Consider the following 27,842-nt stretch of genomic DNA (forward strand, 5'->3'; position numbering starts at 1 on the left):
TCTCTTTTTGATACTGATATTACTACTTTGATTGATCTTGGTTCAACATATTCATACATATGCATGAATTTACTATTTGTTAAAAATTTACCTGTCAAGTCCACTGAATTCTTGGTTAAAGTTTCAAACCCCCTGGGTCAGTATGTAATGGTGGATAAAATTTGAAAAACCTGTCCATTAAGGATAAAAGGTTATTTTTTTCTTGGCTAATTTGATGTAATTCTGGGTATGGACTGGTTAACTCAGCATAATGCATTGGTAAATTGTAAACAAAAGTATATTGAGTTAAAATGTTAGAATGGTGAATTGTTTCGTGTTGAATCTGATAAACTGGACGGGTTGTCCAATGCAATCTTAGCTATATCAGCACAGAAATATGTAAGAAAAGGGTATGATGCCTATCTTGCATATGTGTTGGACACTAAAGTATCTGAATCAAAGATTAAGTCAGTGCCGGTAGTTTGTGAGTTTCCTACTGTCTTTCTGGAAGAATTACCCGAACTACCGCCAGCCAAAAAATGGAATTTTCTATAGATCTTGTTCCGAGAACAACCCTAATATCTATAGTCGTTTATAGAATGGCTCCTACAGAATTAAAAGAGTTGAAAGCATGGTTGCAAGAACTGAATGATAGAGGCTTTGCTCGACCTAGCTCATCACCTAAGGGTGCACCGGTTTTATTTATTAAAAAGAAATATGGGTCGTTGAGATTATGTATTGATTACTGACAACTCAATAAGGATAAAATCAAGAACAAGTATCCATTGCCTCGCATTGATGACTTGTTTGATCAGTTGAAAGGTGCCACTGTGTTTTCAAAGATTGTTCTCCGTTTTGGCTGTTATCAGTTATGAGTAAAATATTTAGATGTACCGAAGACAGCCTTCAGAACTAGGTACGGGCACTATGAGTTTCTTGTGATGTCGTTCGGCTTGACTAATGCACCTGTAGTATTTATGGATTTAATGAATAGAATTTTCAAACCGTATCTTGATTGATTTGTGGTGGTATTTATTGATGATATCCTGGTATGTTCTCAAGATAAAAATGAGCATGATGATCATTTTAGAATTGTGTTGCAAACTCTGCTTGAAAAACAACTCTATGCCAAATCTAGTAAATGTGAATTTTGGCTTCGGGAAGTAGGTTTTCTTGGACATATAGTATCTGCTGAAGGCATCAGGGTAGACCCAAATAAAATTTCAGCTATTGCTAATTGGAATGTAACACCCTAACCCGTATCCGTCGCCAAAATAGGGTTACGAGGCATTACCGATTGATTCACAACATAAAACATACAATCTCATAAACCATTCAACACAATAACCTTGCCCCTTATAAAGGCCTACGAGGCCTAAAACATGCTTTAGAAATAAGCCGGGACTAAACTGACAACATATGAAAATTTAGGAAAAACTTAGAAATTTTTCATTCATACAGGGGTCACACTCTCGTGTGAACAGGCCGTGTGCCTCACACAGCTCAAGACACGCCCGTGTCTCAGACCGTGTGGAAACAAGGCATACATACTGACTTGGGTCACACGGCCAACCACACGCCCATGTGTCTAACCCGTGTGCTAGGCCGTGTTTCATTTAGGGGGTATACTGACTTGTACCGCACGGCCAGTCACACGCCCGTGTGTGAGACCATGTGGAGCATACTATCTTCATTTTAAAATCAACACCATGGGACACACAGCTGTATAACCTGAATGTGTGTCACACACGGCTGAGGTACACGCCCGTGTCTCTACCCGTGTGGACAAAAATAGGTCATTTGCAATACCAAGTTGCCACCCTTTTTTCACATACCTATATAAGTTCATTTGGTACCATTTCAAGACACAAATATGCAACCAACATTCATCAGCCTATACACAATCATACTAAATCCATTACAACCAAATTCAATAATTAATTCAATACCATTTACCTAAGGAATTACTTATCAAATCAACTTCTAAAATCATACTTCATCAAAGCATTTCTCAAGCATTAATACTCTACAATTCAATTAACCATTAGCAACTATAAACCATAACCATATTCATACCAACCATGCCAAAATAAGCCATCACTCAAGCTATATATACAACCAAAACATATACATGTACAAGCTATTTCTAATAGCTAAACACACATTAATATTAACATCATTTACAAGCCAACTCTCATCGCTAAATTCACAACCAAAATACCACAAGTAGCCTATACATGCCATATACCATATTTACACAACTCAAAAGCACCAAATAGATGTTCGATAGTGCAATGATGTTCCCGACAACTCCCGGATCCGAGCCAGCCTTGGTTTACTATAAAATATAGAAAAATAACACAAAGTAAGATTCAAAGCTTAGTAAGTTCGTATTAAAGTAATGAGCAACTTCACCATTCATTCACAATTCAATCAATATAAATGGAGGATAATATAAATAAATTAAATCTTAAACTATTCCATCATTCTTTCAATAGCTTACCAAGAATTCATCCATTTCATGGATTCAATTTTTATAAATTTTATGTACGTACCTGTACCAACTCGTACCAATCTCATTCTAGTCAACATATTTCAATTTCCCGTTGAACCATTCGGAATAGAAGTTGGATATTTAAGGATCTCAATCAATAAGTACCTATACCATGGCCCGTAGCCAAATCAAGGTATAACTCGCACCCGAAGTGCCGATCCATGGCTCGAAGCCAACTTAATACTCTAATGACATGTCATTAATATCCTAGACTATTCCTAAGGTTCAACCGGGAATTTCCAATACCAAATCATAGTCGAATCATTTCAAATCACTATCGACTCATTGTCGAATAATGGTCGAACAAGTTCATAGTAAAAAATTTACAATTTATGCAATATCAAAACATATAAATAGGATTATAATAGAGCTTGTTACATACGAACTTACCACAAGTATGAAAATGGCAAAGTGAATCAATTACTCGATAATCTTTCCTTTCCCCCGATCTAATTTCGGATTCCTCTTTTCTTGATCTAAATATATATAAAATTAACTTATTCAATCACATATTCTTTCAATTTAGTCTTTAACACGCATTTAAGCAAATTTTCATATTAGCCCCTAAACTTCCACATTTTTAAAATTTAGTCCCTATGTTGTAAATACACAAAATTCACATGATTTCACTCAACCCATACTTGGCCAAATTGCATATAAGTCCCTAAAATCCCCAAAAAAAATTTATTTCACATTTCAACCACTCAATTTGCATATTTTTCAATTTAACCCCTATTTGACATTTTTGTCAAAAATTACTTTACAAAAACTATTAATCTATCAATTAACCTTTATAATCTATCATCGATCATCATATTACTCAAGCATTCAACAATCAAAATATGTTAAACCTTTAAAATTTTTAAAATCTAAGGTACGAGCTAGCTAGAATACAAAGCAATGATCTTAAAAACTTAAAAATCATCAAAAATCGAGATCAAAACACTGATCAATTTAACTTCCAAATGACCGAAACCTGGATGACCAAAAATGACTTCTTTTTCTTCTTTAAATTCGGCTAGATGATGAAGATAATGAGAAAAATTTTGCTTTTGTTTTATTAATTATAACTTATTAACTAATTTACCATATTATCCTTAATGAAAAACCATTTAAAATCTCCATTAAATGTCCATAAATGTCCACTTACACTTTTTATGGTCTAATTACCATTTAAGGCCATCATATTAAAAATCCAAAGTAATTTGACACCTTTAACTAATAGAATGCAACTTTTGCATTTTATGCGTTTTAGTCCTTTTTTACCGAATTGAGTAATTAAACTATAAAATTAGCTCACGAAATTTTCAAACATGCATACTATAATGTTGTAAACATATAATATAATATTAAAATAATTTTTTGACATCAGATTTGTGGTTCCAAAACCACTTTTCTGATTTAGTTAAAATAGGGCTGTTACACGGAAAACATCGAAGAATGTGTCAGAAGTTAGAAGTTTTCTGGGACTAGTAAGATATTATCGGAGGTTTGTAAAAGGTTTTTCAATGATAGCTTCTTCGATGACATGTTTTTTGTAGAAAGATGTAAAATTCCAATGGAAAGATAAATGCCAGCAGAGTTTTGACAGGTTCAAAGCCTTGTTGACTGAAACACCTGTACTAGTTCAACCTGAATTAGGTAAAGAATTTGTAATCTACAGTGACGCGTCAATAAATGGTTTAGGTTGTGTTTTGATGCAAGAAGGTAAAGTAATAGCTTATGCTTCTAGACAGCTAAAACCACACAAAAAGAACTTCCCGATACATGATCTAGAGTTGCAGCCATTGTATTTGCACTGAAAATTTGGCGATACTATTTATTTGGTGAAAAATGTCATATATTCACTGACCATAAAATTTTGAAGTATTTGATGTCACAAAAAGACTTTAAACTGGGACAGCGCAAGTGGCTTGAGTAATTGAAAGATTATGATCTGGTTATCGACTATCACCCGAGAAAAGCAAATGTGATTGCTGATGCTCTGAGCAAAATCTTTATTTTCCTTATGAGTAATGAGTATTTGATTGTCATTGTCAGATAATGGTTCAGTCATAGCTGAGTTAAACACTAAACCAATATTCCTGCAATAAATTTGTGAAGTTTAGAAGAGTAATGATGAATTACAAGCTAAACGGGTACAATGTGAGTGAAATTCTGATTCAGAATATCAAATTGGGTCTGATAATTTCCTGTTATTCAGAGGTAGAATTTGTGAACCAAAGAATTCAAAACTTGTACAGAAGATTTTAAACAAAGCTCATAATGGTATTATGTCTGTTAATCCGGGAAGTAATAAAATGTACAATGATTTAAAAAAGATGTACTGGTGGCCGGGAATGAAATGTGATATTTCTAAATTTGTGTATAAGTGCTTGATATGTTACCAAGTTAAAGCTGAACACCAGGTACCTTCGAGATTATTATAGCCAGTTACAATACTAAAATGGAAATGGGAAAGAATTACCATGGATTTTGTATCGCGATTACCCCTATCTTCGAAATAGAAAGATACCATTTGGGTAATTGTCGATAGATTAATGAAGTCTGCACACTTTATTCCGGTACGCATGGAGTTTTGATAAACCGTAATTTATACATATTTGTATCCCATGCTTAGTGCATTTGCTGATGATTTCTCCTTAGATTTGATATATTCGATGCTCCTAATCTTTTAATTTCATGTTTTATACTTAGGTGAACATAGGAGAGAGTAAAAAGAGCGAGAAACGGGCCGAAAACAGAGAAAATGGACCCACGTGGGAAATCAAAACGGCCTGGACTTCTTCACACGGGCATGTCATATGGCCGTGTCCATTTAGTAGGATCGAAACACAACTTACCTGGGTAGACTACACGCCCGTGCCTGTTCAACAGCCTTGACCACGGGCTGGAGTAATCGCACACGGGCATGTCCCTGTCAAGCCCAAGTATAGTCCTATTTGTAAAAGGCTAATTTTTAGGGCTCTTAGGCATTAAAAAGCCTATTTAAACACCTGAAGAGGCACTTAGAAGGGAGACGTAGAGTAAGAAGCAGGGAATTACTCAAGAAAAGCCGATTGATCCATCTCAGAAGCCGGATTCATCATCAAGACTGAAGATCTCCCTTCAAGTTCCTTCAGGAGTTTTGGGTTTTCTTATGTTTTGTTATCTTTATGCTTTTGAGATGTTTTCTTTCATAAGTATGAACTAAAGCCCCCAAATACCTAAGGGGGATGAAACCTAAGACATATCTTGTTATTATTATCTAAATTGTATGATAAATATTTGCCTTGTTCTTAATTACGTGTTCTTAATTCTTCTTTTAATATTCCAGGATATTGATTCAAGTTAAAGCTCTTCTTCAGAGGGGGAATAGACCCTATCTAAGAGTAAAATTGTCATAATTAAGCAGAGTTGATTGCGCGCCCAGAGATAGGGTGACAAAATTTTACCGGATCAGGGTGAAACCTAATAAGGGAATCCATAGATCGAGTTAATGCAATTCTAGGGTGTTAATTAGAAAGAGATTTCAATTATTCAACCTAGGGTTAGACGTTATTAGTCTCAAGAGATGTAATAATATAACTTATGGATTTCTACGGATCAAGTCAAATGAATAAATCGTCTGATTCAGAGTCAAATAATAAGTAAAGTCTAGGTGGATTTTTCCTTAGGTATTGTTGCCAAAAGTATTATTACATCTCTTAGTTTAGTAATTAGTTTAGATAACCAAACCTCTTAATTTTTAGGCTAGATAATAAAAAGGAAGTAAATAGTACTCGTGGTTCCTTTGGGTTCGACAATCTGGTCTTGCTGAACTATACTACTTTCGATAGGTACACTTGCCTTAATCATGATAATAAGTTAGTCTCAAGAACGATTCATTCATAAATCTTTAAAACCTGTCGCGAATATCACATATCAAGTTTTTAGTGCCGTTGCCGGGGAACTAAGATATTAGGAACACTTGATTTTTATTACTTTAGCCATTTTACTTTTATTGCAATTCAAATTTTTATTTTTAATTTTCTTTTCTAATTCATCATTTATTTTCTTCTGAAAGGTTTTTCTAGTTTATGACCAAAAGAAACCCATCAGGACCATTACTTTTTGATGGTGAGATCGACCGCACAATTCTCAGAAATCGAAGAGAAATAAGGCGAAGCTTACGATACACATAGGAAGAGCAAGAGGAAGATACTTCAACCAAAACCGAGGAGATGGCTGAAAACCAAGAAAATCTGCTACCTCCTGCGATTGCTGCTAATTAGAATCCGGCTTCGCGTACTATGTATGATTATGCTAATCCTTCTTTAATAGGAACCAAATCGAGCATAGTTAGGCCTGCTATTCCTGCAAATACTTTTTAACTGAAACCTAACACATTCAAATGATCCAACAGTTTGTTCAGTTTGATGGTTTGCAGGACGAGGATCCCAATGCTCACTTGGAAATTTTTTTAGAGTTTTGTGACACTTTTAAAATCAATGGCATTTTTTATGACGCCATTCGCCTTCAGTTATTCCCTTTTTTGATGAGGAATAATGCTAAACAATGGTTGAACTCGTTACCACATGGGTCAATCACTACTTGGGAGCAAATGACCGAATAGTTTTTACTTAAATATTTTCCGTCGGCTAAAACAACTAAGTTGAGGAATGACATTTCTTCCTTTGTGCAGATGGATCTAGAAACACTCTATGATGCATGGGAGAGATACAAGGATCTTTTGAGAAGATGCCCTCACCATGGGTTACCATTTTGGCTACAGGTTTAGACGTTTTACAACGGTGTGAACCCCTCAACGAGGCAACTCATCGACGCAGCCGCCGGTGGAACTTTGAATAATAAAACACCTGAGGCGGCTTACGAATTTATTAAGGAGATGTCACTGAATAACTATCAGTGGCAAGTTATGAGGACAAAGCCGATAAAAGTAGTCGATGTTTTCAACCTCGATGCAGTTACTATGCTATCTAACCAAGTAGAACTCTTAAATAAAAAGATTGACAGTTTGTGTGGTTCTACTCAAGTACATCCAGTATATGGGTAACAATAACTCTAGACCCAAAAATAACCCGTATAGTAACACTTATAATGTAGGATGGAGGAACCATCCCAATTTCTCGTGGGGCAGTCAAGGAAATCAAACGCCACAACATCCTCCAGGATTTCAACAACCACCTTACTAGCGGAAAAGAAGCCGAACCTTGAGGAGATGTTAACAAGTTTCATCTTGGTGTCAGAAACTCGTTTCTAGAATACCGAGACAGCCCTTAAAAATCAACAAGCCTCAATCCAAGGGCTCGACACTCAGATAGGCCAACTCACCAAACTGATTTCTGAATAACCACAAGGTAGTTTACCGAGTAACATGGAATCTAACCCAAGGGAACAACTCAATGCGATTACCACTCAAGACAAGGAAGGGTTAGTTGAGCCTGCATTAGAACCAAGGCAAGGTATTGTGGTAAGTCAAGATAAAGGTTAGGTGGACGACAGTGAGCAAAAAATGGTAAGTAAAAAGTACAAGCCACGAGTGCCATACCGCAATGCGACAAGGAAAGACCGTACAGATGAACAATTCGGTAAATTCCATAAACTATTAAAGAAATTACATATTAACTTACCGTTTATCGAAGCTCTCTAGCAGATGCCAAACGCAGTGAAATTTTTAAGAGAGCTTCTAGCAAACAAACGAAAGTTGGATAAGGCATCGTATATGGAGTTGAATGTAGTTTGCTCAGCCATAATACAGAATAAGCTACCCAACAAATTGAAAGATCCAAGGAGTTTTACGATTCATTGTTTAATTGGTAGTTTAGATGTTCATAATGCATTGGATGACTTAGGGGCAAGCATTAATGTTATGCCTTATAAAATGTTTAAACAGCTAGGTCTTGAGAAACCCAAACAAACTAGGATGAGCATTTAATTGGCTGATAAAACCATTAGATTTCCTAGGGGTATCATTGAAGATGTTCTTGTTAAGATTGATAAATTTATATACCCAGTATACTTTGTTGTTCTAGACATGGAAGAGGATAGTAACGCACCTTTGATTTTAGGACGACCCTTTTTAGCGACTGCTAGAACCATTATTGATGTTGGTACAGGTGAACTCACACTTCGTGTGGGAGACAAAACAATTACCCTTCAAGCTCGTAATACGAGTAACACATCAAAAATTGAGGGCGATTGCATAAATCATACTACTGGTACTAATCATATGGTGAAACCCTCTGTGCAGAAAATAGTTTCGAAGAGCGCATATGCACCGTATTCAAGCAACAACAAAGGACCTATCTATGAAAAACGAAGGCTACAAATCGAGGAACTAGACGAATGGAAGACACATAGACTGAGGACACACGATAAACCAAAACCACGCCATGACAAGCTCAATGATGTACCAAATCAACTTAAGGTTGGAGACAAAGTACTACTAGATGCAGCAGATTCTCGTATTGCCACTTCTGAACCTAATGAACAAATTCCTCTCACGGTACTTAGTACTTTCCCATATGGTACAGTCAAGGTAATTCATCCCAAATTCAGCACTTTTAAGGTAAACAATACTCGTCTTAAACCTTATGTTGATAAAGTTGATAGCAGGGATGAGGAGTGTAAACTCCTCACACCACCTTGACCATGCAGAAGAGAGGTAAGTCGAGCTTAGACTATAAATAAGGGCTTCTCGAGAGGCAGCCCGAGCACTAACAGTAATGATTTATTTAAATTCTAGTTTTTCACATCTAACCTACTAACTAAGTCCTGAAACACAGGGTTTTTCCATCCACACGGCCAAGAACACGGGCGTGCCTTAGGCCGTGGTCACACCATAAGAGGAGACACGGCTGTGCGATACGGTCGTGTGAAAAACAGGGCAATTTTTTTTCCCAACATGGGGTGCGATAAGTTAACACAGCTGTACGACATGGCCCTAGGTGAAACTGCCAAAACAAGACGGGCGTGAGACACGCCCGTGACTTGAAACCGTGGTTGAAACTAATAATTTAACACGGGCGTGCGACACGACCGTGTCATTCACCCGTGGTCGACACTGTCAAACTAACACTGGCATGGGCTATCATACACGGGTGTGGGAGAAGTGAACGAAGCAAGACACGGCCGTGCGACACGGCCGTGTGCACCCACAAGAAACATAGGTGTGGGTCGAATGTCAGATGCGCTCAAATTTAAAAAACCACGAAACACACGGGAAAAAACTTAGGGGGCACGCCCGTGTGCCCCAAAATCTATATAAACCCTCACTATTCATCATCCCCTCCCCAAAAATCCCTAACCCTAGCCGCTACAACTCCACACGCCCTGCCTGGCATGCCCATGCACCGCCTACAACACTGTTTCTGACGACTCAAGCTTCTCCCTTTTGCGTTTGTTTACTATTTTCTCTCTATTTTCTTTAAATATTTTGCCTATTTTTTATTTCTCTAATCCATTTGACTATCTTAAGTGAATATTAATAGTAGAATAATAGAAATACTCATGTTTTTCGTTAAAGAATATTGCCATTTTTCATACTACATTCATCCATTTTTCTTGTTTCCAGGGATTTTATGTTTACGCACATACATTCATACATTAGATTTTCCCATCGTATTATTCTTATAGTCCTATTTTAATGACTTGATATATTTGCTTTAGTTGTTTTAGTTTTGTTCTCTTCATTTGGTACACGAGTCTCATGAAATATTCCTAATTAGTTTTGTTTTTCCATGTTATTTTTGGGACGTATTGGTTGAACTTCGACTTTTCAATGCAGGTATAATGTCATCCTCACATGGTAAGAAAACTGCTGTTTCTGCATTGAAGAACAAGAAAGGAGCAGTGTCATCCTCGAGTCCTACTGTAGAGGTTAGGCACCCGTTCCTCTAGGTTCCATTGGGACCCCAGGAGGAATTATATTAGATATTATAGGCTCAACCCCTAGGTGTGGGCAACTGCATTGACTGGGCCGCACTTGAATAGATTCAATTGGCTGATACAGTTCGAGCCCTCCTGACGACTGACCCGTGGGGGCTCTTCTTTGAGATCGTCGAGCCGACGTATCTTGAGTTAACATTGTAACTCTACTCAATGTTCCATCTTCAGACCGTCATGACCAACTCCGACGATCCTGGAACGATCCAGTTCCGCCTTGGTGGTCTAATGCGCCAGTTCAGCGTACCTGAGTTCAGGATTGCACTAGGGTTGTACACGGAGGAGTTCATGGACGACAATGAACTCGACACCGTCCACTGCCACATCCACTACTCTCCCTCAAAGTGCTGGAAGGACCTCGTCCCTGACTCAACCACCTATGATCCTAGCCGCTCCAAGGCATCGGCCCTCACCCCATCCTTGTGATACCTACACGCCATCTTAGCCCACACTCTGACGAGACGACAAGAGAGCAACGACGTCATCACCACCCACGACGCCTATTTCTTATGGAGCATGGCGAGCAGGCACGTCCTCGACCTTGCCCACTTCATCGTCCTCGCCATCCACCATCAGACGGAGCAACATAAGAGAAGGGTCATCTCTATCGAGCCCTATGTGACTCAACTGGCTCAGCACTTCGGGCTCCTCAACACAGCAGCACAATCATCCTCCCTCACTCTCATCGACCAAATGTCCCCACAGGTTATCTCGAGCATGCTAAGTATGAGGATGATTAAGAAACGACGTGACACCTACCCTCCTAAATACCGCCTCGTCTAGTCCACCGAGGAGGAGGACTCAGAGGACATTACTGATGATGTCCCTCCACGTCATGAGGACCCACCGTCTCAACCACCACCCATCCATCGTCCAGTTCATGCAGCGGCTTCATACTCTAACATCTTTGAGCACCTTACTCGATTTGAGCAACAGTGTTTTCAGCGTTCTGATCACATTGATGCTACACTTCACCAGATTTGTTAGCACCTTCACATCTCATCGCCACCACCACCTCGCGAACCATCCAGCGATGATGATATTTAAAAACTTTTTATTTATTATTTTTATTTTCACTTTTATCTTTATTTATCTTATTTAATTACTTTTTATTTCCATTTTCTTTAATATTATTTTAATTTTAGTTTTTATAATTTTTATTGAATAATTTATAATTTTGGCTATTTTATTAAGAGTAATTATACTTCCTTATATTCCCTAAAAAGTTCCTGATTCTATCACAGTTATAAAGAGCTCCAAAGCTCATCATCGCATAGGAACTAAAATCTCCACTGGGAAAGGTTCACCACAACTGCCATGTCCTCATCGACCACGACCATATCTACCACTAGATATAATATTCTTTTGGTGCAGGACTTATAGACTAATGAATCTCTACCACTACCGGAGTATCCTCCTCCACTCTCATTATTGCTTTGGTCGATCATTCTCCATAACTCCAATTCAAGGAGTTCATTCATCATTCAGGAAGTTTCACTTCTCTCCCTATCTTATGATTATATATCTATCTTTTTCAATATATCTATCTTTGTACATCGAGGGCAATGTACATCTTAAGTGTGGGGGCGTCTTTTATATCATCATTAAAAATCCCTAAATTTTGTCTTATTCTCACGTGAATCACTCATATCACTATTAGAATAAATTTTAATTAACTTATGGTTTTTATTGATATGTCTTGAATTAAAACATAGGCATTTATGCATTGATTGTTTAAACCTTAAGACAGTAGGGAATCAAGCATAATAAGTTGATTTTAGAAGAATTAAAAACTTTTAGGTTGCTTCCCTAAGTTTAAGTATTATATTGAGTTGAAATTCACAAGTTTGAACATCAAAAAGCCATAATTTTTGTGAGAATTTGAGCCTTTAGAGCATATTTATTTTGTTCATGCTCACTTTCATTATGAGTGTGTCAGTTTTGATTTGTTATTCTAGAACTTGTTTGATTATGCATGTCAAGACCACACCATTTGAGTTGATATATCAAGATGATAAAGGCACTTAGGTTTAACCCACTCACTCCACAAAAGCCTACCTTCATAATTAACCCTTAGTGAACCCCTTTGAGCCTAACAAGCCATTAATTGATTTACCTTCAATATTAACCCATAACCCATTATTGTTGAAATCCCCTAATTTGATCCCTATTTTTGTTGAGATTTGATTTGAACTAATTTCTTAACTATGTTTTATTCTTCGTTGTGATAATTAAGTCCTATGTATGTGACTTGTTCTTAAAAAAAATACTTACATACATATTAGTAGTAATTCGTCATTTTTGAGCTTGAGTGTTAATTCTATATTCTGAGAAAAAGCTCACTTGTATTCAACTGATGATTAGTTATTTTTCTAGCTTGGTAATTTTTCAATTCAATCTCGATTCTAACCTTTTCCTTTAGCTTGTGATCACATCCCCTAACCAAAGCCACGTTACAACCATCTAAAAGACCTTTTTGATTGATGTATCAGCTCAATATATAGTGGGGGAGATTTGATTTTCAAGCAAGCCTATGGTAATAACTTTTCATATTGACTAATGAGTGCTTTAATTGATGTCCTTAAACACCTTGAGTGATTTGAGTGAATCTTCAGTGAAGATGTTAAACTCTGTGATATTTTGATCAAAGGTAATCACTTAGATAAGGGAAACACCTATGTTTTCGTGATAAAATGTTCAACTTGGAATGTTTGAAACTTTCATGTACTTTAGTTGAATTTTCAGTATATGAATACTTATGGATTATTTTGAGATATTATTGATAGGGATTATAAATTGAGAAGAATTTATTTTGATTGTAAGTTGAGAATTTTGCTTAAGGACAAGCAAATGCTTAAGTGTCGGGGATTTGATAAACCGTAATTTATACATATTTTTATCCCATGCTTAGTGCATTTACGAATGATTTCTCCTTAGAGTTGGTGAATTCGATGCTCCTAATCCTTTAATTTCATGTTTTATACTTAGGTGAGCATAGGAGAGTAAAAAGAGCGAGACACGGGCCAAAAATGGAGAAAATAGACCTACGTGGGAAATCAACACGGCCTGGACTTCCTCACACGGGCGTGTCCATTTGGTAGGATCGAAACACGACTTACACGGGTATACTACACGCTCGTGCCTGTTCAACAGCCTTGACCACGGGCTTGAGTAATCGCACACAGGCGTGTCCCTGTCGAGCCCAAGTATAGTCCTATTCGAAAAAGGCCAATTTTTAGGGCTCTTAAGCATTCAAAAGCCTATTTAAACACCTAATGAGGCACTTAGAAGGGAGACATAGAGTAGGAAGCAGGGAATTACTCAAGAAAAGCCGATTATTCCATCTCAGAAGCCGGATTCATCATCAAGACTGAAGATCTCCCTTCAAGTTCCTTCAGGAGTTTTGGGTTTTCTTATGTTTTGTTATCTTTATGCTTTTGAAATGTTTTCTTTCATAAGTATGAACTAAACCCCCTAATTATCTTAGGGGAATGAAACCTAAGACAAATCTTGTTATTATTATCTGAATTGTATGATAAATATTTGACTTGTTCTTAATTATGTGTTCTTAATTCTTATTTTAATATTCCAGGATATTGATTCAAGTTAAAGCTCTTATTCAGGGGAGAAATAGACCCTATCTAAGAGTAAAATTGTCATAATTAAGCGGAGTTGATTACGCGCCTAGAGATAGGGTGACAAGATTTTGCCAAATTAGGGTGAAACCTAATAAGGGAATCCATAGGTCGAGTTAATACAATTCTAGGGTGTTAATTAGAAAGAGATTTCAATTATTCAACCTAGGGTTAGACGTTATTAGTCTCGAGACAGATAATAATATAACTTAGGGATTTCTACGGATCAAGTCAAATGAATAAATCGTTTGATTCAGAGTCAGATAACAAGTGAAGTCTAGGTGGATTTTTCCTTAGGTATTGTCTTAATCAATCGAATTTTTCGAAAAGTATTTTCCCAAATTTTCTTTCTGTGCATTCTTAATTTAGTAATTAGTTTAGATAACCAAACCTCTTAATTTTTAGGTTAGATAATAAAAAGGAAGTAAATACTAGTACTCGTGGTTCCTTTGGGTTCGACAATCTGGTCTTGCTGAACTATACTACTATTCGATAAGTACACTTGCCTTAATCATGATAATAAGTTAGTCTCAAGAACGATTCATTCATAAATCTGTAAAACCTGTCGCGAATAGTATCAATTTTTCTTTGGATAGATTGGCTAAATTATCTGTTTATGAGATTGTCAGACTACATAGAGTGTCAGTCTCCATTATTTCAGACAAAGATCCTCGGTTTACATCCCGATTTTAGAACAAGTTAAAAGAATCTTTGAGTACACAGTTACATTTCAGTATTGCATTCCATCCTCAAACTGACGGACAATCCAAATGTGTAATACAGATTTTAGAAGATATGCTTCGGTGCTGCGTACTAGAATTCGAAGTTAACTGGGAAAGGTATCTGCCTTTTGTTGACTTTGCATACAATAATAACTATCAGTCTAGTATTGAATGGCACCGTACGAAGCCCTGTATGGTCGTAATTATAGAACTCCATTATACTGGACAGAGCTCAGTAAGAAAAAGTTACACGGAGTTGATTTGATCGGTGAGACTGAAGAAAAAGTGAAGGTGATTCGGGATAGTTTGAAAGCAGCCTCTGATCTTCAAAAATCTTATGTTGATCTTAAATGAAAATAGATAGAATTTCAAGTCGGTGATAAGGTATTTTTGAAAGTATCACTTTGGAAGAAAGTTCTCCAGTTTGGCCGTAAAGGAAAATTAAGTCCACGGTTTATTGGACCATATAAAATCATTGAAAGAATCAGGCCTATTGCATACAGATTAGCATTACTGCCAAAACTTGATAAAATTCACAATGTTTTCAATGTGTCTATGTTACGACGGTATCATTCAAATTCTTCACATATTATCTCTCCGAAAGAAGTGGAAATTTAGCCTGACATGTCTGACAGTGAGGAACCGATCAAAATTTTGCCACGAAAGGCAAAAGAACTAAGAAATAAAAGGGTAACTTTAGTAAAAGTTTTTTTGGCAATGACACGGGATTGAAGAAGCTACTTGGGAACCGGAGGATACCATGAGAAAGTAATATTTGAACCTCTTTACTCGTAAGATTTTTTAGTACAAAATTCTTTAAGGGGAGAAAGTTATGATAGCTCGTTTTTCGTGAAATCAGAATAGTGATTTTGGGACCACAAATCCAAGTCAAAAAGAAAATTTATTTTAATATTATTACATAGTCTGCATTATGATAGGAAAGACGTATGAAAATTTCGATAAGAAAATTTTACCGATTTTGTGTTTAATTAGGAGGAAAGGACCAAATTCATAAAGTGCAAAAGTTGAATTCTAGTAGCTAGAAGGATTAAATAGCTATGGAATTCAAAATTTTAGGTCCTTATATGGTAATTAGACCATTAAGAAAAGTTAGTAGATATTTTTTATGAGACCATTAGGAAAAGTTAGTAGATATTTTTATGATTCATCCATGGAAAATTAGAAAAAGAAAAGGACTAAATTGGAAATTGAAATAAATAAAAGATGATAAATGAAATAAATATCTAATATCATCATTTTATATCATCTTATTCCGCAAATTTCTGTGGAAACCCTAGGAAAGGGAAAGAAAATCAAACATGCCTAATTGGGTAAGTAATCTTGTTTCATTTTTTTCAATTTTTATATTTTTGAGATTGTAATAGCCTAAAACACACCATAGTTCTTATGAGCATCCTGTTATAAGCCCTCTCGATCATCCTGTTACATGGTTCCTGCAAGCATCTGGATTGGTAGTGATCCTGCATGTGTTGTGGACTACCGCAGCTCTTTGTAAGCGTCCTGTTATATGATCGATTGTGATCCTGCATATATTGCAAACACAAATGCAGCTCTTTATGAGCATCCTGAAATAGGCTTTTTATGAGCTTCTGATATGGCTCACTTGAACATCCTGTTATATGGCTATCTGGAGCTCTCTGATAATAGCTCTTCAGAGTAACCTATTAAGCTCAATGAGCTTCCTGTTCTAAACTCTTATGACTTTCCTTATTTATCTCGGATAAGCTTTATGTTATATGGCTCACATGAGCATCCTGATATAAGGTTCGAGAGAGTGCTTCCTAATTATGTGCCCGAATTGGGTACCCCTAATAATCAGTTAACAGTTTACAGATTTGTGCACTTCAAGTGTACTACATGTGTATTCATCAATATTCCAAATAAATTCAATGGGAAGAGTTTTGACATGGTTAAAATGAACTTAAGATGATTATTTATGGGAATGCACATGTTATATGGAAATATAATTTGACAAGAACATGGTTATGAAAACTTCTATATGATGTGCTCATCTTTGACACTTGAAATTTATGTGGAATAATGACTAACATGTTTGATGAAGTTGTGTGTTTTAGACTATTAGCCAAATTGCTTGGATGCATCTTTATATGTTTACCTTAAATGTAAATGTATTGTAAGTTAAATTCCTGTTATGTGAACTTACTAAGCATTAAATACTTACTTTGTTTTCTTTTTTATGTCTTATAGTGCTCGGAAGCTCATAAAGGTTGGAATCAGTCGAAGCATCATCACACTATCCTTCAGCTTGTTTTGGTATAAATAGTAAACTTTTTTTGGTATAATGGCATGTATAGGCTAATTTGGCCAATGTTGGCATGTAAATGGTTGTTTGTAATCTAGCCATTCGAATGGCTAGTGATGATATTTTTAGTTAATATATATTAATATGGTTAATATATGTGTGCTTGGTATGGTTAGATTGAATTATGGTAAACATATATGTCTTTCAAAAGGTAAGTTTGAATACATGTGATGATATATCATGTATAATGTTAATGTTGGCTTGATTTAAATGTCTTGAATTGGTTTGGAAATGTGTTAAAATGTTAATATTGGTACAAGGCAAAATTTGGGTGAGAAATAAGGCTAGGAAATGGCCTTATTTTATCCACATGGGTAGACACACGAGCTTGTGTCTTAAACGTGTGTGACACATGGAAATGCCCACGGGCGTGTGATATGGCCATGTGTCCCTTGCAGCTTAAAATTTGAGAAACAGAATGCTTAGAATTGGTCACACGGGCAGAGGCACTGGCATTTATATTGGCCATGTGAATCTAGCACCTAATTTTTGAGAATTAAATTGTCCACAGGGCCTAGTACACGGGCTTGTGACTGGCCTTGAGACCCAAGTCAGAGAATTACACGAGTAAGAACATAGTCTGGGACACAACCATGTGCCTCACAATGAATATCCACGCGGCTTGAGACACGGGCGTGTCATTTGGCCGTGTGAGCCATACAACCTACCCACACGGGTGTGTGTCCCTTGCATCTAGGAAAATTTTTGAAATTTCTCAAGAAAAATTTTGAGTTTCTGATTTAGTCCCGACTTATCTTTAATGTGTAAATTGGGCCTCAAGGGTCCAATCAAGGGACAATTTGATTGAATATGATTGATTTTTGGATATTAATAGTAAATGATATAAATTAATCGTATTTGTTCTGTAAATTTTGGTAATACACTGTAACCCTGTTTCAGAAACAGATATGGGTTAGGGGTGTTACAACAGCATCATGCAACGATAGCCAATCCATACCCAGAATAGCATCAAATTCTCGAAAGACAAATCAGCAGGGAATTGACAGCCTCTAACTTACAGTGGACACTTACGAAAAACTAATTTAACTATCACATTCTGACCTAGTGGATTAGTAACTTGAATATCATAATCTGTAGATTCAACAGGTAATTTCTTTTCTGTTACTAAAGCAGTGCAAATATAGGAATTAGTTGACCCAGGATCAATCAATGCATACACAGTAACATCAAAGAGATAGAATATAACAACAATCACATCAGGAGTAGTAGCTTCCTCTCTAGCTCGTATAGCATATGTCCGAGCAGGTGCTCTAGCCTTTGATCGAATAATGGTGCCTTTTGCCCCAATACAAGTAATCCCAACAGCACTATTCTGACCTGGGCATATACCTTTCTAAGATGTAGACATTTGCTTTTCTTTCTGATCTTCATCCTCTTTTAGCGATTTTAGACAATTCTAAAGAAAATGATTAGTCGACCCACATCTAAAACAAGCTCTCGACTTAGCTCTACACTCGCCAGGATGATATTTCCCACAATATCTATAATTGTGCTTCAGAGTATTTTGTACACTTCCCACACTATCAAGTGGTTTTGTAAGTACTCTAAAATCATGCTGAGCCAACTTGTTTTTGGTCGGATGCTCAAACACTGAGGTAGCTCGGCTAAAATCTTCTTTAGCCTTCTTTAGCAATGACGAAAAAACAAATTTGAAGAACCTCTCTTGTGAAATTCTCGAATTCGCCTATCCTGTTGTATCTTGCAGTTGTACACTTCTTCCATTTTCTGTGCATGATTAGACAAGATAATAAATCTCTAATTTCATTACCTCTGATCATCATTCTGATTTCATCATTCAAGCCATCTTCAAATTGGATATACATCTCTTCTTTAGTAGGCACAATTTCTCGGGCATATTTATTGAGATAAACAAATTCTTTATCGTACTCAGCCACTGATATATTTCCCTAACGTAATGCAAGACATTCTCTCTTTTTCTTGTCTAAATACCTTTTTCCGACATATTTCTTTTTAAACTCGATCTGAAAGAAGTCCCAGGAAATTTTCTCCCTCGGTACCACAGCTACTATTGTAGACCACCAATTGACGCAAAAACTCGAGGGGAAGATATTCGAGAAAAGCTGGAAATAAAGCAAGCAGCAAGAATGTAGTCAGAGATTCAGCAGCTAAACCTGAAGCAAGGACACCAGGTAGAACTTATGCCATAAAGGCACGTGAAGATGCTTCATCACCCGATGTGATTACTGGTATATTTTCTCTTTATGATGTTAATGTTATTGCTTTGATTGATCCCAGTTCTACTCATTCATATGTGTGCATGAAATTGGTGTCTAGTATGAATATACCTGTTGAGTACACAAAATTTATGATTAGAGTGTCGAATCCATTAGGCAAATGTGTCATAGTTGATAAAGTATGCAAGAAATGCCCTTTAATGATTCGGGGTCATTACTTTCCGGCTGACTTGGTGTTGTTGCCGTTTGATGAATTTGATGTTATTTTGGGTATGGATTGGTTGACATTGCATGATGCTATAGTAAATTGCAAAGAAAAGGTTATAGAATTAAAGTGTGAAAGTGGTAAAATTCTGCGGGTTGAACCAGGAAAATTAGAGGCATTATCTAGTGTGATTTCTTCGATGTCGGCTCAGAGATATTTGAGGAAGGGTTATGAAGCTTATTTGGCGTATGTAATTAATACAAAAGAAATTGAAAAGAAAGTTGAATCAGTGCCGATTGTGTGTGAATTCGCGGATGTATTTCCAAAAGAGTTGTCAGGTTTGCCTCCAGTTAGGGAAGTAGAATTTGGTATTGAGTTGATACTGGGAACAGCTCCGATCTCGATTGCTCCGTATAGAATGGCACCAGCAGAGTTGAAAGAATTAAAGTTGCAATTGTAAGAGTTGACTGATAAAGGCTTTGTGAGACCGAGTTTTTCACCTTGGGGTGCTTTCGTGTTATTTATGAAAAAGAAGGTGGTTCTATGATATTGTGTGTTGACTATCGGCAATTAAACAAGGTGACAATCAAGAAAAAGTATCCGTTTCTGAGAATTGATGATTTGTTTGATCAGCTAAAAGGAGCGACATGGTTTTCAAAGATTGACTTGAGATCTGGGTACTACCAGCTGCGAGTAAAAGAGTCGGATGTGCCTAAAACTGCTTTTAGAACAAGGTACTGTCATTATGAATTTTAGTTATGCCATTCGGATTAACAATCGCTCCTACTGTGTTTATGGATTTGATGAATCACATATTTCGACCATACTTAGACAAATTTGTTGTGGTATTTATATATGACATCTTAATTTATTCGAAAGATGAGACAGCGCATGCCGAGCACTTGAAGATAGTTTTACAAACTTTGAGAAATAAGCAGTTATATGCCAAGTTTAGTAAAAGTGAATTTTGGCTTCGGGAAGTTGGATTTTTGGGTCACATTGTTTCAAGTGATGGTATACGGGTTGATCCTAGTAAAATTTCGGCCATTGTTGATTGGAAATCACCGAAAAATGTAACCGAGGTTAGAAGTTTCTTGGGGCTAGCTGGGTATTATCGGCGGTTTGCAAATGGATTTTCTATAAAAGCTACTCCTATGACTAGACTACTCCGAAAGGATGTTAAATTTGAGTGGACAGAAGAATGTCAACAGAGTTTTGAAGAATTGAAAAAGTTATTAACCGAAGCACTAGTGTTGGTACAACCCGAATCAGGTAAATAATTTGTGGTGTATAGTGATGCTTCTCAAAATGGCTTAGGATGTGTACTTATGAAAGAAGGAAAAGTGGTGGCTTATGCTTCGAGGCAGTTAAAATCTCACGAGAGGAATTATCCGACTCATGATTTGGAATTGGCTACTATAGTGTTTGCTTTGAAGATTTGGCGACATTATCTATATAGTGAAAAGTGTCGAGTATATACTGACCACAAAAGTCTTAAGTACTTGATGTCACAAAAATATTTGAATTTGAGATAGCAAAGATGGTTGGAGTTATTGAAAGATTACGAGCTTGTTATTAACTACCATCCAGGAAAAGCGAATGTGGTTGCCGATGCTTTAAGCAGAAAGTTGCTATTTGTTTTGAGAGCTATGAATACTCAGTTAAAGATATCAGATGATGGTTCGATTCTAGCAGAGTTAAGAACAAGACCGATGTTTTTACAAGAGATTTGCGAAGCTCAGAAAAGCAGTGAAGAATTGCAAGCCAAAAGAAAACAATGTGAGGTTGATACGAGGTCAGATTTCAGAATCGGTTCTGATTGTTGCTTGATGTTTAAAAATCAGATTTGTGTACCGAAAAATGATGTGTTGATTCAAAAGATTTTGCATGAAGCACATAATGGTTGTTTGGCGGTTCACCCGGGCAGTACGAAAATGTATAATAACTTGAAGAAAATGTATTGGGGGAGTGGAATGAAAAGAGATATCTCCGATTTTGTATCAAAGTGCTTAATTTGTCAAAAAGTGAAAGCTGAACACCAAGTACCTTCGGGACTACTCCAGCCTATCATGATTCCTGAATGGAAATGGGATCGGATTATTATGGATTTTGTATTAGGGTTGTCGTTAACTCCAGGGAAGAAAAATGCCATCTGGGTAATAGTTGACAGACTGACTAAATCGGATCATTTTATTCCGGTACGTACGGATTATTCTCTTAATAAGTTGGCTGAATTGTATATCAGTGAGATTGCTAGACTTCACGGAATACCTTTGTCAATCATTTCGGATAGAGATTTGAGATTTACTTCACGGTTTTGGCTAAACTTGCAAGACGCATTAGATACGAAGTTAAATTTTAGTACTACCTTTCATCCACAAACTGATGGACAGTCAGAGAGAGTGATTTAGATTCTTGAAGACATGCTCAGATGTTGTGTATTGGAATTTCAAGGTAGTTGGGAAAGGTACTTACCGTTGATAGAATTTGCTTATAATAATAGTTATCAGACGAGTTTGAAGATGGCACCTTATGAAGCATTGTATGGTCATAAATGTCGGACGCCATTGTATTGGACTGAACTCAAGGAAAATCAAATTTATAGAGTTAATCTAATAAAAGAAACCGAAGAAAAAGTGAAAGTGATTCGAGATTGTTTGAAAGCTGCTACGGATAGATAGCAATCTTATGCGAATTTGAAATGAAAGGAAATCGAGTTTCAAGTTGGTGATAAGGTATTTTTAAAAGTGTCTCCATGGAAGAAATTTCTTGGATTTGGACGAAAGGGCAAGTTAAGTCCGCATTTTATTGGACCGTATGAAATAATTGAAAAAGTTGGACCAGTAGCTTATCGACTAGCATTGCCATCTGAATTACAGCATGATGATGTGTTCAACGTATCTATGCTACGTCGGTATCATTCGGATCCTTCACATATAATTTCACCTACAGAAATTGAGCTACGACCGGATATGACTTACGAAGAAGAACCGATTAAGATTTTAGCTCGAGAGGTCAAACAACTAAGAAATAAAAATGTCGCTCTCGTGAAAGTATTGTGGCAAAAGCACGGGGTAGAAGAGACTACATGGGAACCTGAGGAAACTATGAGAAATCAATACCTACACCTGTTTACTGGTAAGATTTTCGAGGACAAAAATCCTAAAAGGGGGGGAGAGTTGTAATATCCCGAATTAGGGCCTAATCGGAATAGTGGTTTTGTGACCATAAATTTGAGATAGAAATAATTATTTTATAATTATTTTGAGGTTTATGATATGATTGCATGATTGTTTGAAAATTTCATGATGAAATTCTATGCATAAAGTGCTTAAGTTGAAATTAGGGACTAAATCGAATAATTTGCAAAACTTGTATTCTAGAAGTTTTTAGTATGAAATTACTTTAGAATATTAATTAGGAGGTCTTAAATAGAAATTTGACCAATTTCTAAAATTTTGGACAAAAATGGGATTATACATGAAAATTTTCAAAGAAAGGTATTTAGGGTATTTTAGTCATTTTATAATTAAAATTAATTAAAAGGGCAATTAAGGCCAAAATGTGTTCATCTTCATCAAGCCTTGGCCGAATCTTACCTCTCTCCATAGCTAGGGTTTCTTCAACTTCCAAGCTTCATAGTAAGTGATTTCAAGCCCCGTTTTTAATGATTTTTATGTTTTTGAAATCCCGGTAGCTCGATTTAGCTTATGCTAGCAATAATTCGACATAGGGTTCATATTTGGAAAAATACCCATAGGTGAAATTTGTGTATTTTGGTGTTTTATGATATAATATGAGATTTTAAATTATATTAGACAACTTGTGCTACTCGGTTTTAAGTGAAAAAGAGTAAAAGGGCTTAATCGGTAAAAATACCTAATATTCATAAGTACATGTTAGAGTGTGAATTTGATGTTTCCATAGAAGGGAAAAAAGATCAACATGTCATAAAACATAAGAAAACAAGATGAGGTTTAATTTTCGAGCCTTGGGGAAAAAGTGAAAATATGTGAAAGTTTAGGGGCAAAATGGTAATTTTTCCAAAGTTCGTACTAAGGGCTGTTTTGATGAATGTATGTATTAAATAAAATTAATTTGGTATTATAAATCAAGAGAAACAAGATTCAAGTCGTGATCGAGGGAAAAAAAAGTTTACGAGGAATAAGCTCGATTGCTAATATTTTGTATCGAGGTAAGTTAATGTGTAAATAAGGTAACATAATTTTTATTTTAAGTGATTTAATGATATTTGTATGATATGATATTTATTATCATGAAATATTGTGCTTTGTGAATTATTATTTGGTAATATGCAAATTATGTGAATAATTTGATAAGTATCAGATGTTAGCAAGTATCGGTTTTTACATTTCGAAGAAGGTGATCAAAATTTAAAATTGAGAATAATCCCGTTTGAACCTTGGGAATAGATTAGGGTACAAGTGACATGTCACTAGGATGGTTGAGTTTCGAACCCGTTGAGTTGAGTCCAAGTTCGTGAGATGTAACAAGGAATTCGAGCTCGTTGAGTTGAGTCTGAGTTCACTTATGGATGCGAACGCCCGAGCTCGTTGAGTTGAGTCCAAGTTCATTTATGGGCGGGTTACATGGTAGCTTGGCTACATATATTTCAAAAGCTATTGAGCTTGTTTAGTTATGAGTATAGCACTTACGTGCACACTATCCGCGTATCCGAAATTATATTCCAATGTGTTCAACGGGAAAATCCTAAGAGAATATGGAGAATACTTAAAACGATAGTGATTCGATGATGAATGTGTTGAAGAAGTGAAAATGGACAGGTACGAGTTTAAATTCTTGGTTGAGAACTTGGTGAAACAAAATTGTGGTAAGATAGTAAGTATTCTTATGTTATGTGTGTCTTAATGATGTTTATGTTGAATGGCATGATTATGTTACTTGTTATTTGCATGTGAACTTACTAAGCATTTATGCTTACTCCCTCCTTTTTCCTTCATTGTAGTTTTGACAAGCCGACTTGAGAATCGGGATAGGTCGAAGGCTCGTTCACACTATCTGAAGACCTAAATTGGTAAAATGGCTTGTATATTTTGAGTGTGGCATGTATAGTAATATACTCACTTTGTATAAATGATCATATGATATGGTTATGGTTTGGTAAGAAAAGGGTTTGTAAATGATTAGCTATTGGAATGGGTAATCAAGTTTATATATGATAACATGTATGCTTTATGTCTTAACTAAACCATGAAAATCCTTGGAAAGGTAAAATTGGCCACAAAATAGAATCAGACAGCAGCAGTGACGTGAATTTGAAAAATCACTTAAAAGAGTAAAAATGGAATTAAATGATGAAAAAGTTATGAAATCGAAGCTTGATGAGATTATTTTCATATGGTTGGAACAAAACAGGTAAATGTGTTATATTTTATGAGATATTTAAGTTTTGGTGGAACAGGGTCATAGTGGTCTCTGAATCCCCTATTCTGAATTTAAAAATTTACCATAAATTTTTAAAAAATAATTATGAGTTTTACCTTACATTTATGAAATAATTATTGAGTCTAATTTTATAAGGAACAAACAGCATAATCATTGAAACTCTGTACAAGGAGATATCTGATTCGAAATACACAGGGGCAGAGTGGTCGAACACTAAAATAAGGGAGACTTTAACAAATAAACTGGACTCATTGGCCTGACCAAAAATTCTATAAAAAAAATTATTACATAGATATATGAGTCTAGTTTCATTAAAAATTTACAGATCTTAATTTCGAGTTTCGAAACTTGAGATATGAATTTTTAAGATACTGTGACACAGTTAACCAGCTTATCTAGAAATTTTAAAAATAAATTGTTTGAGCTGTTTAATTAATGAATTAAGTTCGTTAACACCTCGTGCTCGACTCTAGCAACGGTCTCAGGTACGGGGGCGTTACAGAAACAATTCGAGACTAAATTGAAATCATTTAGAAAGTTCAAGAAAAAGTTGAAAAAATTTAGACTGCAGGGCCCACACGGTTGAGACACACGCCCGTGTCTCAGGCTGTGTGACTTTTGAAATAGGGACACATGGCTGCGTCTCAACCTATGTCTATGCCTGTGTAAATTTCTAACTTGGGTCACATGACCAAGCCACACGCCCGTGTGCCAGGCCATGTAACACTCGAAATGGCCTCACACGCCTTTGTGCTAGGTCGTGTGCTAGGCTGTGTAACTTTCGAAATGCAACCCTAAAAACCTCTAGGGGACACACGACCGTGTCGTATGACACATGGCTGAGACACATGCCCATGTATCAAGTCATGTGGACCTAAAATGGGCTTTAAAACGCAAGTTTACCATTTCAAGTTTGCTTGAACCTTAAGAAACTCAAATACCAACCAAAATACCTATTCAAAATGACATTGATCAAGCTAAAAACACACCAAAATCAACCTATTAAGTGCCTAACAATGTACCCTCATTGGTACCATAAGTATATAAAATTATACATCAAAATAAACATCAATTCAACTCCTCAATTCATTCAAGCTAATACCTATCCAATATACATATCAAATGTACCTCAATCACAACATTTCCTTAATACATATCAATCATATTAGCATAGAAACTATACTTCATTCTCATGTATTATATAAGTTGACCATCTACACAAAAGATCATCCATAATATTTACATAAACTGAAACATTAATGATAGCCACACAAGAGCCTATACATGCCAAATAAACTGAAATAAACGATCCAAAAACTACCGACTTGAACTAGATAATCTAACTTGAGTGCCGATCCGATCGTCTGACCTTTCGAGTATATACAATGACATTAAACAACACAAGTAAACTTAATGAAGCTTACTAAGTTCGACGCATTAAATGAGAAATCTTACCGAAGTAAATACAACAATTCAAACAATAACAATCAACCATGAGAATTCCCTATCATCCACAATTTCAACTGATGAATTCATCTATGTTTGGGTCAATATTCAATAAATAAAAAAATTTCAAAATTCATTAAACAGATTACCTGACCGAGATTTTGCATTCAAAGAATAACTTACAGATAAGAGTACATTGTCAGGTCAACCGAACACACCAGACAGAAGCTCATAAGAGCTAATCCAACCAAAACACACCAAAAAAAAACTATAACACAAGAGTTCACAACAAATGTTGAACCTTGATTTAATCAGGTAATATAAAGATATCTCCTTCCAGTACCATCTCCACTACAAACCCCCGTAACATACCAAATCACGATTATACTCTATCCAGCGTTCAATCCAAATCGAGCATCAAAGTCAATATTATATCTCAAATTACCATTCATTATCAAAATTTAATAATAAATATATAAGTTTTACCATGTTAATCTACTCAAAAATTCATATTGATGTTAAATTCTAAACCGTACGAACTTACTTGGACTAAATTGTAGTAGTTGCAGAAGTTCAGGGACTATTCCGCTATTTTTCCTTTTCAACAAGCGCAGATCTTGATCTAAAATGTAAAATTTCTCAATTATTAGCATACATTTCATATTCCTATCCATTTCACAGTTAATTCCCTTTTATTTTCTAAATTTATGCATTTACCTTAAACTTTTATAGTTTCTACAATTTAGTCCCCCAACCCCAAATTCATCAAATTAACTATTTTTCTCAAGTTAATATCTCATCGAAAAACACTAGGCCCTTGAATAGCCCACAATGAATCCTAAATTCACTTCCAAACCGTAAAATTTTGTCATTTTCACAACTTAATCCCTAACTCAAAATTTAGCAAAAATTACTTCAGAAATTCATCAAACAACACAATCAAAGGTTCAAATACATCGTATTCATCAAAAACATTCAATATTCATCAATGGAAACTTCCAAAATTTTTACCAGAATCAAAAACGAATGTACGGGCTAGCTAGACCTAGTTACAACGATCTCAAAAACATAAAATTACAAGAAAACAATTCAATTTCCTTACCATGCAAGGACAAAAGATGAACAAAGATTCATAGGTCATCAATGGTAAGGTTTGGCCAAGAAGAAGAGAAAATGAGAAAAAAATAAAGCTTTTATTTCAATTTGTTTCATTAATTTTGAATAATTTACAAAATTGCCATTAAACCTATTTTCTTTTAATTTTTCTTTAATTATTAATCCCTTTACTCTCCACTACTAACTAATGAGGTTTAATTGCCTTATTGGTCCTTCCATTTTTAATAATTAAGCTATTAAATCACCTAACTACAATAATTACTAAGTTCTGC

The 27,842-nt window shown here is 35.8% G+C and overlaps 1 non-coding gene across 1 annotated transcript; it reads right to left on the minus strand.

Moving 5' to 3' along the window:
- Nucleotides 1–7,163: 7,163 nt before the first annotated feature.
- LOC121205287 (small nucleolar RNA R71) lies at nucleotides 7,164–7,270 on the minus strand. Its single transcript, XR_005900370.1, has one exon. It is a non-coding gene; the product is annotated as a small nucleolar RNA R71 (small nucleolar RNA).
- Nucleotides 7,271–27,842: the final 20,572 nt, after the last annotated feature.

This window comes from Gossypium hirsutum, chromosome A08 (assembly GCF_007990345.1).
Source record: "Gossypium hirsutum isolate 1008001.06 chromosome A08, Gossypium_hirsutum_v2.1, whole genome shotgun sequence".
NCBI classification, from domain to species: domain Eukaryota; kingdom Viridiplantae; phylum Streptophyta; class Magnoliopsida; order Malvales; family Malvaceae; genus Gossypium; species Gossypium hirsutum.